We start from the raw sequence: 11,582 nt of genomic DNA, 5'->3' as shown, positions 1-11,582 counted from the left end.
TCCGTCATGTCCGGGCCATGCTGTTCTGAATCCATAGTCATCTGTGCACTGGACATCACTGTGTGACTGTCACACCAGCTCCTCAAACTCAATGTGTACAAAACAGAATTCGTCATTGTTCTCTGATCATTTCACTCTGCTCCTGTTTTTGCTGTATCCTTGAAAGTCCCACCAATCACCCACTCTAAAAATACTGACTCTCAGCCTATTTCTTAACCCAATATTTAGTTCCTTACCAAGTACAACTATTTGGTCTTCCTAAAATATTTCTCAAGTCTTTTTTCTCTTCTGCTCCCAGTGCCCCTGCCTCAGTTCAGACTGCCTGAATTACCGACAACCTCTTGCCTGATGCCTGCTCTTTCCATCTCTGGTCTTGAACAACAACAACAAAAAAACCACTGTTACTGATCCAGGTAACTGAATCACATTTGTTTGCACAGCAAGCCAGTGCTGAGATCTTGAGGTCTGCAGCAGAGAAAGGGGTTATAGGGGTACAGGCAGCCAAGCAAGGAGACAGGAGGACAAATCTCAAATTGGCCTCCTTGAAGGAGACGCATAGGATATTTATGGGGTAAAGAAGCATTGTGGGGGACTTCCTGGTGGTCCGGTGGCTAAGACTCCATGCTCCCAATGCAGAGGACCCGGGTGCAATTCCTGGTTGGGGATCTAGATCCCAAGTGCCACACCTAAGACCCAGTGCAGCCAAATAAATAAAATTCAAAAAGAGAAGCAGGGTGGTTTGAAGCTTCAGGAAAGGTTATTGAAGGTTAGAAAAGGTGAAGTAATTGGAGCTGTGCACAGGGATATCTGAGTTACATGGTTCTTCACAGGATGCACATTAAGAAAATGATGGGCAGTGTTATCATGATCTCAGGGTGGAGATTTTGGCCCTTGACAATGAAAGGGCACCCACTGGACACTTGTGCAGACCCAGTTGAATGGTCAGTGGTCTCAACTAGTTTGAACTGGGCAAACTAGCCCTGTGTTCTGAACAACAACTTAAGCAACTGTTACTACACTGACCCCTGGTCAGAAGTGTTGTCTACAAGGGGCAGTTAGAAGAGTTGTGAAATATATTTTCTAGGCTGTGAAGCCAGGAGGGTATGCAGTTTGCAGGCACAATTAAAACACACTTGGTCAGTGAAAGCAAGTTACAGGTTATTATTCATTAACATACAGATTATAGTTCAAGGAATCTAATTAATGACTGCCCCCTGTTTCACTGTCACTGGGTTGGGCTTCAAAATGAAAATTTGCTCATGGCATTCTGCTGCTTACAATTCTTCCTTTGCTCACTGTTGCTCTGAGATAAACTCCAGAATGCCTAAGCGAGGCATGGTCTTGCTCCAGCTCCCAATGTCATACAGATTGCGCTCTTCCCAACAAAGGTGATGTGCTTCCTTGTATTTCACCTGTTGCCTGCTCTACATCACTTCATTTGGCCCCCTCTTTCTCTCCTCCCCTGTACCAGCTTGTTACAACTGCTCAAGTTTTCAGACCAGCTCTAGTGTGAACTTCCTGAAGCAATTTCTGGGCCACCCCGCAGGTGTGGCACTAGCCTGTCCCTGCCTCTCCCTCCCCAGTTCTCTCACAGCATCCTTTGGTGAGATCCTTCTCATAGTGTTGCTGGATGTTAATAACATCTGTCTCCACCACCAGATTGTATTTTCTTTTTTTTTTTTGAATGTCCACTTAGAAACAGGCTCTGAGCTGGCAATTTATTACACATTATACCATTCAATCACACAGCAGTCTTTTTTGTGTTTTGCTTTGTTTTGGGGTGCATAGTGGGGTAGGTAGTGAAAGGTCACACTGACCGCAGGCGAGAAAGCGCCAGCCGGAAAATGCTGACAGAAAAGCCCCCTCAGAAAAGTCCCAGATAAGTCCCAGGGACAGACATCCACCAATCAACAGCCCGTTGCCAGGCAGACTGATGGACGCGAAGGCGCCAAGACTCCGGCCAATCAAAAACCGACACGGACCAAGAAGTCCAATCAGCACCCTGGTCCCGCCACCTCCGTATCCGCCAGGGTATATAGGTGTCGCCCCCTCTTCCTGCAGATTGCAGACTCCCGCTTTCCCCCCTGCTCGCCCTTGGTAGCTCTGCCCGGGAGCGATTGCCCAATAAAGCCTCTTAACACTCCGGCGTTCTCTTCATCTTGCCGCGGCGTTCTTACAGGTAGGATCTTAGTTCCCCAGCCAGGGATCAAACCCCACCTGCACTGGATCTTCCAACTCCCTGGATTGGAGGCACAGTCTTCATTACTGCACTGTCAGGGATGTCTGGACTGTATGTTTTTTGAAGGGAAAGACCGCCTTCTTGCATCATCAGGATCTAAGTGGGACCTGTCGTGCAGGAGAGGAATCCAGCTGATATGAAATTGTCGGGTGAGTGTATTCTCCTCAGTTCTGTCTCATCACAACAAAAATTTGAAGCGACGAACTTTAGAGCCCCTGGCGTGTCATAGCTCTCGGACAGACCATGTTATAGCTCTTAGACAGATCAGTGTTACAGCTCCATGTTACAGCTCTATTTTATTTAGAAAATAGCAGGAAAATCCATCTTCGAGGCGTGAGGGCATGCCAACCCAAAGATGCGAAGAGAAGAGAGTGGGAGAGCACGCCAGCAAGCCGGAGAGAGAGAGACCCCCCGGCCCTTTGGCTCCTCTTTTTATATGTTTTTTTCCTCCCCCTGGGCCTGCCCTATATAAATTGGGCTAGCCAGGAGTGCTATTTGTTCTACCTGAGGTCCTCACTCTGGTCCTCGGAACTTCCTTTCTTCTATATTCGTGGGCTTTCCCTTTCCTTAACTTTTAGCCACTGCCATTCTGGACTCCTGTTTCCTATTCTAACTACCTAACAAAACGAAATGACTAAGAGTAGTTGGCTGTTGCTGTCAGCCCAGAAGAATAGGCTGTAGTCACTTAGTGGTGCAAGATAGAGACTGCATGTGCAGTTTTTCCAAGCCTTCTTTTCATGTATTTATCACTAGTGTTACATTATTCATTAACTGTTCTGATAGGAGATGTCTTCACAGATGGAAAATCTGCTTCTTTTTTTTCATGGATATTTACACAGGGAATTTGCAGTCTTGGTCAGTTCCCAGACTGGCTGAAGGCTTTGATGTCAGCACTGATGTGATCCGAAGGGTTTTAGAAAGCAAGTTGTACCTGTTAGGGTCCACAAGGGGCTCAGAGCATATTATTTAAAAATGGACCATTGCAGTGACCTGACAAACAAGGGATGATGTCACAGTGGCCACATCACCCTGGTGGCATCCTGTTTTTCCTTAAGGCAATGTCCTGTTTTTCCCTGCTGGTGCCAGTTTCTCAAGACTACGTGACCACCTGCCTGTGAGACCCCTCTAACTACATGATCACAAGACCCCAGCTGCAGGTTGAAGATAAACTAAGGCCCCCTCCCTTCGGGGCACAATTTCCCATGGATAGGGTATAAGAAGGGTTGGCTGTAAGGCAGATCACTGGTTTCTCTCTAAAGCCAGTCACTTCCTCTCTTCCTATAATAAATCTTTCTCTGCCTGAAAGCCCAGCTCACTCTCTTTTTCTCTGTGCTCGCCTTCCAGTAACCACACTGGAACAGAAACTGAAGCAGGATCAAAAAGTTCTTAAGAAGCTGGACTTGCCCACTCGATTCAGGAGCTCCCAGGCCCTGGGGATTCCTCAAAACCACTTTCTGCAAGCCAGTCTGTATCAGGCTCTTTGCTGATCCCTGGGGATGAAGCCTCATCCAAAGGCCATGGTCATAGCACAGCTTTGAAAGCGATTGAATTGAACACTCACAGTACAGATACACCAAGGAGACAGAAGGAAAGGAATAAAGGCGTCCAGGGCCTGGAGGAGGGGAAGTGCTTTATGCCTTTTGCTGCTGCTCTAGGTCACCCCACCAGCGACTGTGGGGGCACCAGAGGAACTGACAGTGATAGACTGCCCAGCGACAAGAGGTTGGAAGAGCTGAAGGCTGGGGACCCAGGGGACAAGATCTTCAGCAACAGAGTTGTGCAGAGGGGATGAGAGTTCTTCGACAGCAATGGGAACTTCCTGTAGAGAATCTGAGCCAGAGACGTGCCACGTGACACACAGCCGGGCAAGAATATTTGGTTCTTTCCTGGGTTTCTGTGTATGGATTATCCACCTTGGAAGTGGGGGAAATGATGAGCTTGGAATGTGAGATGAAAGGTTTGAATCTGACAAAGGGCAGAGGACTTCACAGGGCAGATGTGCCTGGGAGTGGGGCAGTGACCGGCCACGTGCAGTCCAGCCTCCTGGAGCACGGCTCCTGCTCTGATTCACATGCATCTTCAGGACTCACCCTTCTTGCATGTGCTCTTTGACTTGCTCTCTGTTACTTTTGTTACAATAATCACACATAATGGCCTGCCTCAGAGAATCCTGCCCCTCTGCCTGACTGTTAAACTAAAGTGCCTTTGTTCAGAACTCTGTCCACCTGTGGATGGCAGGAAAGAAGAAATTAACACATCCCCTGCCTGCGACTTGCCATTCAACAAGATATTTGTAAGATTAACAGCCTTTTTAGTTTGTCTCCTCACCTCTTCTATCTCTAATTCATAAAAGAACCTGGCATCCAGACCCCAACAAGATGGTTATTTGGAGACATTAATTGGCCATCTTCTTGGTCAGCCGGCCCTCAGAATGCAGCTGTATTCTTTGCCTCCACATCTCGTGTCAAGTGGTAAGCATAGCGAGCTTGGACCGTTGACTCTGCTCCTGACCTCTGTCCTCAGCTGATTTTAATCTGCATCCTAAGCAACTCTGTGCCTGCTGCAAAGAGAGGGAGCTTGTTCCCAAGCCCCTCCCAGGGCATGGGGCTCACATGGGCAGACCCCTCCCAGGGCAGGGGGCCCATCTGGGCAGGACCCAGCACACAGGAACCGTGCACAGAGCCCTCGTTGCAGAGCACCCCAGCCCTCTTCCTGGGCAGAGCTGGCTCTGAGCACCTCAGAGCAGGATCTGGACTAACAAACAGCTGTTCCTGACAGGTCAGTGACCCTGGGCTTCATTCGATGCAGCCTCCCTCCACCAGGTCTTCCAGAGGCTTCCACTGCACCAGGACCCTGGGCCCCTGTTTCCACCCACCACCCCTCTTTTCCCTGACTCCTGGGTTCCTCTCCTTAGGAGAAAGCCTCCTTGAAATTCTCTCCCACTCATGGACCAGAAAAAATGATTAGAAATCAGGCCAGAGCTTCAGCCCCATGTCCATCCTGACCCTCAAGACTGCACTTCTGTTCCTTGCACCTGGCCAGCACAACAAGCCCGATTTTCTGCAGCTATGAGCCCCTGGGGTGTGAGAATTGGCTGACCTGGATGAGTCAGCCAGCCCTTCCCAGCAATGCCTGGGTTGAGGTCTTTATAAACTTTATAAACACTCCCCTCCAGGAGGTGGGACTTCCCTGGTGGTTCAGTGGTAAATGAATCTACCCGCAATGCAGGAGATGCAGGTTCCATCCCTGGGTCAGGAATATCCCCTGGAGAAGGGAATGGCAACCCACTCCAGTATTCTTCCTTGAGAAATCCCCTGGACAGAGGACCCAGGTGGGCTACAGTTCATGGGGTCACAAGAGACCGAACTTACACTTAGATCTTGATCTTCAAAATCTGTTGCTAAGCCATTCTGACTCTTTTGTGACCCCATGGACTGTAGCCCACCATGCTCCTCTGTCCATGGGATTTCCCAGGCAAGAATACTGGAGTGGGTTGCCATTCTCTTCTCCAGGGGATCTTCCTGACCCAGGGATCCAAACCTGAGTCTGTTGCATTGACAGGTGGGTTCTTTACCACTGAGCCATACTAAGATGGGATCTTTATCTTATTTGGAGTTTATTCTTGTGTATGGTATTCGGGACTATTCTAATTTCATTTTCATTTTCACTGTTCAAGGAACCAGTGAGGTAGGAGATAGATGGGCTCCAGGTTGGAAATTTACAATCAGCCAGCCTCCGCTCTGCACTTCCTGAGGCAACATAGGTGGGTTCCAGTTGAGGAATGAATGAATGAATGAATTTATTTATTTATTTAAAATATGGAACGCTTCATGAATTTGTGTATCATCCTTGCGCAGGGGCCATGCTAATCTCTGTATCGTTCCAATTTTAGTATATGTGCTGCCGAAGTGAGCACCCAGTTGAGGAATTTAAAACCAGCCCCCTGTTTGCTCTCAGAAATTGAAGTAACAATAGAAACAGAGTAAGTAGCCAGTCTTTGTCTCTTGTAAACACCTACAGGGAATAATCTCGGCAAGGACGAAGAGAGGCAAAACCCTGTCTGAGTAAAGGATTAGGGAGAACACTACACAAGCGCAGAAAGGCTCCTTGGAGTCAAAAGTCAGAGGATAATTCCAGGCCATAAAGAGTCATGCTCCTCCCAGAAGCCTCCCACTTCAAGATATACCTTGGCTAAGGTTTGTATGTGCACCCCAGGGGAGGGTCCTGAGACAAATTAATCAGGGGGGAGAAGGGGTTTACAAAGCAAGATGATTGGCCTGAGGGAAGACAAAGACTCGGATAACTGGCCTCTTATAAAGGATATAAACTTCCAAAGGTATGACTCTCTGAGCTCACCTGTGCACCTTTCCACGTGTACTTTTTTTTCAATAAACTTTTTACTTTACTCTTTACCTTCTGCCTCCTCACCTGAATTCATCCTTGACTAGGCAGGCAAGACAAGGGACCTTAGCCCTGACTGCTGGCTCCTGTGGTCCAGTGGTTAGGACTCCCGGTCTGGGAAAATAAGACCCTGCTTCCAGCTACTGCTCACTGCTGCTTAGAGTTGGGCACATCGGAAATGACGATGTCCTCCAGACACCTTAGCCCTGACTGTCCTCCAGAGTGGCTGTCACCAATTGTATTTCCAGCAGCAGAGGAGGAGGGTTCCCCTTCCTCCACAGCGTCGGCAGCATTTAACGTTTGTGGAGTGTTTAACAGTGGCTGCTCTGACTGCCGTGAGGCGATTCCTTCTTGTAGCATTGATTTGCATTTCTCTAATATTTAGCGATGGTGACTTGTCACATGATTCTTCTTAAAGGATGTGAGATAAAGGTACCTGCTGAAATTGGCTCCCTGAACGTCTGCCCAGTTTTGAATTCTTTTTCGGTGACCACCCCTGGGGGACGCCTGGAGGGCAGTTGTTTACTTCCAGTCCCAGGTCCTTTGGAATACAAAGTGCCAATCACTGCAGCTTTTATAGTTGCTGTTAAAAAAAACAGCACAAGGAGGCAGCATTTCTTCATGTTCTACTTTCATTTTTCCTGTTTCTGGACACTGTTATTTTACTTTGGAGTAGAATTGATTTTTGATATTGTATTTGTTTCAGGTGTATGGGCGCTTGATTCACTTAGACACAGATGTTTATCAGTTCTTTTGAGGGTTCTCTTTCTCATATAAATGATTAAAATGTGTTCCATAGACTTCTCTGTACTATTCAATGGGTTAGTTGATTGTATCAAACAACTATATTAATGATACATAGTTTGATATATATTAATTAGCATATGTTATTAGCAAAGTCTTAATTTATCCCTCAATTCCAAGATTTTTTTTGGTAATCATACATTTGTTTTCTAAGTTTGTGAGTCTGTTTCTATCACGTAATATCTGACATTTGCATTCATTTCAAGAATACAACTGTCAGTGATACCCTGTGATATTTATCTTTCTCTCTCTGACTTCCTTTACTTAGTAAGGTAATCACTCTGTCCATCCACACTGCTGTCAATGGCATTATTCTGTTCTGATTCATGACTGAGTAGTATTCCAGTGTTGGAGAAGGAAATGGCAACCCACTCCAGTACTCTTGCCTGGAGAATCCCATGGACGGAGGAGCCTGGTAGGCTGCAGTCTATGGGGTCACGAAGAGTCGGACACGACTGAGCAACTTCACTTTCACTTCTCACTTTCAAGCATTGGAGAAGGAAATGGCAACCCACTCCAGTGTTCTTTCCAGGAGAACCCCAGGGACAGGGGAGCCTGGTGGGCCGCCGTCTATGGAGTCGCACAGAGTCGGACACGACTGAAGCGACTTAGCAGCAGCAGCAGTATTCCAGTGCAGAGGTGCACCACTTGGTCCTCATTTTCCTGTCAATAAATATTTTGGTTGAATCTGTTGCAGTGAAAAGGAAAAAAGAAGGAATGAGTTTTTTTAAATTTCTCTTTCTTAGGAACAAAGATGATGAAGAAACAGTGAGCAGGCCTGAAAGTTCCTAGTTTCTTTACTTTAATGCTCCTAACTCTGCATGTCTGTAGCTGAGTTTGCTTTTCTGCCCCTTAACTCTGCAGGAGCTACACTTTGCACCTATTTTCCTTTGACTCTATGCTAAATACATCCCATATCTGGTGTTTACTCTTACAACACCCTTCCCCTTGTAGTTGCACATCAGAAAGAAGGCTGCAGAGCCACCGAACTGCCAGACTCAATAACTGGGTTACTGATGCCAGTAACTTTATGACTGTCTTTGAAACAATGCAAGAGGAAGAAATCAAGATCCTATCACCTTTGTTCCTCATCACTGACTTCAAACCCTATCTTATATAAGCCCCTAAACTCCTCATGGGGAGCACAGTTCTTGAGGCACGTACTGTGCTCTCCACTTCACCAGCTGAGAATTAAAGCTACCTTGCTATTTCCTCCAAACTCTGTCTCCATATTTTTTTATTTGGCTTCACCTGGCAAAGAAAGTCAAGATTTTGGCCAGCAACAATTCTAGCTTTTTGGCCATTGTCAACCGTGCTGCCCTGAAAACAAGGGTGCGCAGGTCATTGTGAATTCTGATCTTCTCTGGGTCTAAGCCCAGACGTGGGATTGTCAGACCTTACGGTTTCTGGATGTTTAGTTTATAAGGAACCTCCTTGCTGGTTTTTATAGTTTCTACACCCGTTTACATCCACATAAAGAGTGTAGGAGTATTCCCTTTTGCCTCCATGCTCTGCCAGTTGGATTCTCTGTAGATGTTTTAGATGGTGGCCATTCTGACTGTGTGAGGGGCTTTCTCATGGTAGTTTTGATTTGCCTGGGCTTAGAAGTTAGTGAGCAGGAGTACCTTTCCCAGTGCTTTTTGATCTTATACACAGTGAGTACAGTTTGCCTCTTGAAATTGTCTTCATGAAAGATGGCCCTGTTTGAATTCCTTTCCCATGTCTTCTGATAAAGGGCAGGTGACTAAAGGGCAGGTGTCATTTATAGACCCCCAAGTCTTGTGAGGGCCAAGAGGAGCTACTCCACTTTCAAGGTCAGGAGGAGCAGCCATGCAGAAATACTTCTCGTCCAAGAAAAGGAGTAGCCATTGCACTTTGCTGGAGCAGCCTTGAAGAGATACCCTACGTCCAAGGTAAGAGAAACCTAAGTAATACGGTAGCTGTTGCAAGAGGGCATCAGAGGGCAGACACACTGAAACCATAATCACAGAAAACAAGCCAATCTGATCACATGGACCAGAGCCTTGTCTAACTCAATGAAGCTAAGCCATGCCATGTGAGGCCACCCAAAATGGATGGGTCATGGTGGAGAGGTCTGACAGAATGTGGTCCACTGGAGAAGGGAATGGCAAACCACTTCAGTATTCTTGCCTTGAGAACCCCATGAACAGTATGAAAAGGCAAAATGATACCATACTGAAAGGGGAACTCCCTGGGTCGGTAGGTGCCCAATATGCTACTGGAGATCAGTGGAGAAATAACTCCAGAAAGAATGAGGGATGGACCCAAAGCAAAAATAATACCCAGTTGTGGATGTGACTGGTGATAGAAGCAAGGTCCAATGCTGTAAAGAGCAATATTGCAGAGGAACCTGGAATGTTAGGTCCATGAATCAAGGCAAATTGGAAGTGATCAAACAGGAGATGGCAAGAGTGAATATCGACATTCTAGGAATCAGCAAACTAAAATGGACTGGAATGGGTGAATTTAACTCAGATGACTATTATATCTACTACTGTGGGCAGGAATCCCTTAGAAGAAATGGAGTAGCCATCATGGTCAACAAGATTGCATCCAAAATGCAGTACTTGGATGCAATCTCAAAAACGACAGAATGATCTCTCTTCATTTCCAAGGCAAACCATTCAATATCATGGTAATCCAAGGCTATGCCCCAACCAGTAAAGCTGAAGAAGCTGAAGTTGAACGGTTCTATGAAGACCTACAAGACCTTTTAGAACTAACACCCCCAAAAGATGTCCTTTTCGTTATAGGGGACTGGAATGCAAAAGTAGGAAGTCAAAAAACACCTGGAGTAACAGGCAAATTTGGCCTTGGAGTACGGAATGAAGCAGGGCAAAGGCTAATGGAGTTTTGCCAAGAGAACGCACTGGTCATAGCAAGCACCCTCTTCCAACAACACAAGAGGAGACTCTACACAGGGGCATCACCAGATGGTCAACACTGAAATCAGATTGATTATATTCTTTGCAGCCAAAGATGGAGAAACTCTAGACAGCAAAAACAAGACTGGGAGCTGAATGTGGCTCAGATCATGAACTCTTTATTGCCAAATTCAGACTTAATTGAAGAAAGTAAGGAAAACCACAAGGCCATTCAGGTATGACCTAAATCAAATCCCTTATGATCATACAGTGGAAGTGAGAAATAGATTTAAGGGACTAGATCTGATAGACAGAGTCCCTGATGAACTATGGACAGAGGTTTGTGGCATTGTATAGGAGACAGGGATTAAGACCATCCCCATGGAAAAGAAATGTAGAAAAGCAAAATGGCTGTCTGAGGAGGCCTTACAAATAGCTGTGAAAAGAAGAGAAACGAAAAGCAAAGGAGAAAAGGAAAGATATTCCCATTTGAATGCAGAGTTCCAAAGAATAGGAAGGAAAGATAAGAAAGCCTTCCTCAGTGATCAGTGCAAAGAAATAGAGGAAAGCAATAGAACAGGAAAGACTAGAGATCTCTTCAAGAAAATTAGAGATACCAAGGGAACATTTCATGCAAAGATGGGTTCAATAAAGGACAGAAATGGTATGGACCTAACAGAGGCAAAAGATATTAAGAAGAGGTGGCAAGAATACACAGAAGAACTGTACAAAAAAATCTTCATGACCCAAATAATCACGATGGTGTGATCACTCACCTAGAGCCAGATATCCTGGAATGTGAAGTCAAGTGGGCCTTAGAAAGCATCATTATGAACAAAGCTATTGGAGGTGATGGAATTCCAGTTGAGCTATTTCAAATCCTGGAAGATGATGCTGTGAAAGTGCTGCACTCAATATGCCAGCAAATTTGGAAAACTCAGCAGTGGCCACAGGACTGGAAAAGGTCAGTTTTCATTCCAATCCCAAAGAAAGGCAATCCCAAGAATGCTCAAACTACCACACAATTGCATTCATCTCACATGCTAGTAAAGTAATGCTCAAAATTCTCCAAGCCAGGCTTCAGCAATATGTGAACTGAGAAATTCCAGATGTTCAAGCTGGTTTTAGAAAAGGCAGAGGAACCAGAGATCAAATTGCCAACATCCACTGGATCATAGAAAAAGCAAGAGAGTTCCAGAAAAACATCTATTTCTGCTTTATTGACTATGCCAAAGCCTTTGACTGTATGGATC

The 11,582-nt window shown here is 45.9% G+C and overlaps 1 long non-coding RNA gene and 1 other non-coding gene across 2 annotated transcripts; one reads left to right on the top strand and one right to left on the bottom strand.

Annotated features, from left to right (window-relative positions):
* The first annotated feature begins 5,913 nt into the window (after positions 1–5,913).
* Positions 5,914–8,304, top strand: LOC122419665. Its single transcript, XR_006262954.1, has 3 exons — positions 5,914–6,002; positions 6,132–6,221; positions 8,191–8,304. It is a non-coding gene; the product is annotated as an uncharacterized LOC122419665 (long non-coding RNA).
* On the bottom strand, positions 6,052–6,155 carry LOC122419960. Its single transcript, XR_006263160.1, has one exon. It is a non-coding gene; the product is annotated as a U6 spliceosomal RNA (small nuclear RNA).
* Positions 8,305–11,582: the final 3,278 nt, after the last annotated feature.

This window comes from Cervus canadensis, chromosome 17 (genome assembly GCF_019320065.1).
Source record: "Cervus canadensis isolate Bull #8, Minnesota chromosome 17, ASM1932006v1, whole genome shotgun sequence".
Taxonomy (NCBI): domain Eukaryota; kingdom Metazoa; phylum Chordata; class Mammalia; order Artiodactyla; family Cervidae; genus Cervus; species Cervus canadensis.
The sequence above is the reverse complement of the archived record's forward strand: the minus strand, read 5'-3'. Positions and strand labels throughout refer to the sequence as shown.